Consider the following 3,839-nt stretch of genomic DNA (forward strand, 5'->3'; position numbering starts at 1 on the left):
TGGTAACATGTAATGAGTTTATTATTGATTTTTATTGCTATCACTGATATTTTAAAGTCAACTTATAGTCAAGCACCACATAACATTTTAGTCAATGACGGACAGTATATACAACAGTAGTCATATAAGATTATAATAAAGCCGAAAAATTTCCTATTGCCTAGTGAAATTGTAGCCATCACATTGCAGCACAATGCATCACTCAGGTGTTTATGGTGAAGCTGGTGCAAAAAAACCTACTGTGCTGCCAGTTGTATGAGAGTCCAACATATACAATTATGTACAGTATGGAATACTCATAGTGATCATAAATGACTAGGTTACCAGTTTATGTATTTACTATACTGTACTTTTTTTATTATTTCAGAGTATACTCTTTCTACTTACAAAAAGAAAAAAAAAAAAAGCTGTGAAACAGCCCCTCAGGCAGGTCCTTTAGTAGGTATTCCAGAAGAAGGCCTTGTTACGGGAGATGACAGCTCCATGCATGTTATTGCCCCTGAAGACCATCTAGTGGCACAAGATGTGGAAGTGGAAGACGGTGATATTGATGATCCTCACCCTGTGCAGGCCTAGGCTAATGTGTGTGTTTGTGTCTTTGTTTTTAACAAAAAAAAAGTTTACAAAGAAAAACAAACAATTGTAAAAGTAGAAAAAAACTTATAGAATAAGGTTATAAAGAAAATATATTCTTACATCTGTACAATGTGTTAAGCTAAGTGTTATTACAAAAAAGTTAAAAAGTTGGCCGGGCGCGGTGGCTCACGCCTGTAATCCCAGCACTTTGGGAGGCCGAGGCGGGCGGATCACGAGGTCAGGAGATCGAGACCATGCTGGCTAACACGGTGAAACCCCGTCTCTACTAAAAATACAAAAAATTAGCCGGGCGTGGTAGTGGGCGCCTGTAGTCCCAGCTACTCGGGAGGCTGAGGCAGGAGAATGGCGTGAACCCGGGAGGTGGAGCTTGCAGTGAGCCGAGATCGCGCCACTGCACTCCAGCCTGGGCGACAAAGCAAGACTCCGTCTCAAAAAAAAAAAAAAAAAAAAAAAAAAGTTAAAAAGTTTTAAAATAATTTAAAAGTGTACAAAGTAAAACATTTACAGTGAGCTAAGGTTATTTTATTATTGAAGAAAGAAAAGTTTTTAAGTAAATTTAGTGTAGCCTAAGTGTACAGTGTTTATAACGTCTACAGTAGTGGACAGTAATGTTCTAAGTCTTCACATTCACTCACCACTCACCCACTGACTCCCAGAGCAACTTCCAGTCCCACAAGCTCCATTCCTGCTAAGTGTCCTACACAAATGTGCCCTTTTTAAAAATCTTTCTTACCATATTTTTACTGTATCTGCTCTATGTTTAGATGTATTTAGATACACAATTAATTACCATTGTGTTACAATTGCCTACAGTATTCAGTAGAGTAACATGTTGTACAAGTTTGTAGCCAAGGAGCAACAGCTAGACCATATAACCTAGATATGTAATAGGTTAGACCATCTAGGTTTGAGTAAGTCCCTTTGTGATATTCCTACAATGATGAAATCACCTAATGACACATTTCTCAGAATGTAGCCCCATCATTAAGTGACACATGACTGTATATTTATAACTTCTCAGTTTAAAGTTCTATTAAGTAAATATCAATAACTCACATAAATCAAAAGCTTTTATGGTCTTCCATAATTTTTTAAGAGTTAAAAAGCATCTTGAGACCAAAAATTTGAGAACTTCTGTTCCAGTCTCCAGGCCCACTACTTAACATTTTTTTTTTAAGAAAGCATTATTTAGAGACCTCCCTACAAAGCCACAGCCTCACTAAAGAGCTCAAAAAATGAATGCTGACTAAATTCTTCTGTTCTGGGCAGCATCAGGGTTCTCCCTCTCTCGGTTTATACTTGAAGGTAAAATGTTCAAATGCTGACGGTAATATGACTCAAAGAGGGGAATTTTTAAAGTTCCAGTTCAGTATCTGCAAGATACTCTCCTATGTGAGAGGTCTAAGGAGACAATAAACCAAGTGTGAGATTCCGGGCTCAGGTGGGGCCCCTTCAGGGACCCAAGAAACCAAGGCTAACTGAGCATTTGGGGGTTGCGAGGGCAGACATTCTTGTCCACATCAATGCCCCATGTCTTTGAGGGCTCCAGGTGGCACACATGCAGACAGTACATCAGTCTCCCAAGGGCTTCTGGTGTGGGGACTAGTGAGGACTCTTGATGAAGAAGTTCACATAGGAGATGGTGAACAAAACTTATCCTAACACATGAAGCTACTAGAAGAAATGTAAAAGCATGGAAACTGACATCCTGGGCAAACAGATGGGGGCCAGGCACTGTCAAAAGCCCACTATTAATCTTGATGAAACAACACTTTTACCTGTGGGCTGCTGAGGCCTGAGACATGCATACGAATTATATGCCTATGATCAAGTACTGGTGCACCATAAGTTGTTATAGAAATATAATACAATCTCTATATTACAGTTGATCAGCCAGCCAAAGAATTTAAGGATAAATTATTCTTGTAAACATAGAATAATTTTTATTTCAAAAATGTTAAAGTGAAAATTATAACAATCAGAATTTATATTTTTTGAAGCTGGATATTGTTCTAAATCCTTACTTAGAGTGAATCCTCATCTAATTGTCTGATAAACTCTGAAATATAGATATTATCATTATCATCCTCATTTTAGACTTGAGGAAACTCAGGAAAGAGGTTTGCCCAAGGCCACACATTAGGAAGTATTAATAAAATATGATTTTTAAATTTTTTCTCCCCAAATCTACCTTCACAGCAAAAATCAGTCACCCTGTAATGATACACATTTACATAAAGCTTCAGTATATTTGTAATATAAAAGCTCCATTTCTCAACTCTTCATCACAGCCCACCTGCCTTGCTCACAGATACCCATCTCAAATGGTCCTGAGAAAAGCAATCGGGTTCAATTTGCTAAGGGGGCAAAAATTCCCAATAAGGTTTAGTGATTGCCACAGTTGGAATGTTCTGAAATCAGGGCCATGTTCCTGTCATGGCAAATTAGGTCAGCATGGTAAGACATGGAACCATGCATAGGATGACGGAATGTAAAAGTACATTATTAGCTGATGTCCTCTCTGTTTTATTTTTCCCCGGTGACATTTAACAAATTGAATGTAAATGTTCAGAAACACACAATGTTCTGTTAGGTGGTTTAAAAGACGTACGCGGAGGAAAGAGTAGCACGTGAACTGGCAGGCAATATCATGACATTGACTATTGTGTACATTTCAGAAAATGTTATTTTTCCAAGAATGTCTTTTAGAAGTTATCCTTTAAGTTGTCCAGTACTTTTTTGCTCAAGCTGTTGTTTTTAAGTACGGCAGAAGTAATTCTGTAAACGTCTAGGTGGTATTATAGAAACATGGATGTTTAAATATACAACCTTATAATTGGACATGGTGATATTATTCAAAATTAATAAAAGCGTGAATATTTTAAACTACCCTATTGAATACCAGAAAATGATTAACTTTTAATTTTTTAATTTTTTAAAGTTTTTCTTTTTTTTCCACATAGTCTCAGATGCTAGATTTCTTCAATAGACATCAAGTCAAAGTAAAAAAAAATATTGGTCTTCACCTACTATTTTAAGTCTTATATATTTCAGACAATAAGTAAGACAAAATGGCAGGATAGTTTGGTGGCTACTGACATGGGCTCTATAACCAGATTTTTTGGTTAGAATCTTGACTCTACTACTTACTGGCTGTGTGGCATTGGGTGAGTTACTTAACTTCTCTGTCCCTCTATTCCCCTGTAGTGTGAAATAAGTTTAATAATACCTCACCAGAATTT

The 3,839-nt window shown here is 37.0% G+C and overlaps 1 non-coding gene across 1 annotated transcript; it reads right to left on the reverse strand.

The window, feature by feature from the left end:
* Positions 1 to 3,560: 3,560 nt before the first annotated feature.
* LOC115930478 (small nucleolar RNA SNORD37) lies at positions 3,561 to 3,627 on the reverse strand. The gene has a single exon (XR_004067114.2). It is a non-coding gene; the product is annotated as a small nucleolar RNA SNORD37 (small nucleolar RNA).
* Positions 3,628 to 3,839: the final 212 nt, after the last annotated feature.

This window comes from Gorilla gorilla, chromosome 14, assembly GCF_029281585.2.
Source record: "Gorilla gorilla gorilla isolate KB3781 chromosome 14, NHGRI_mGorGor1-v2.1_pri, whole genome shotgun sequence".
NCBI classification, from domain to species: domain Eukaryota; kingdom Metazoa; phylum Chordata; class Mammalia; order Primates; family Hominidae; genus Gorilla; species Gorilla gorilla.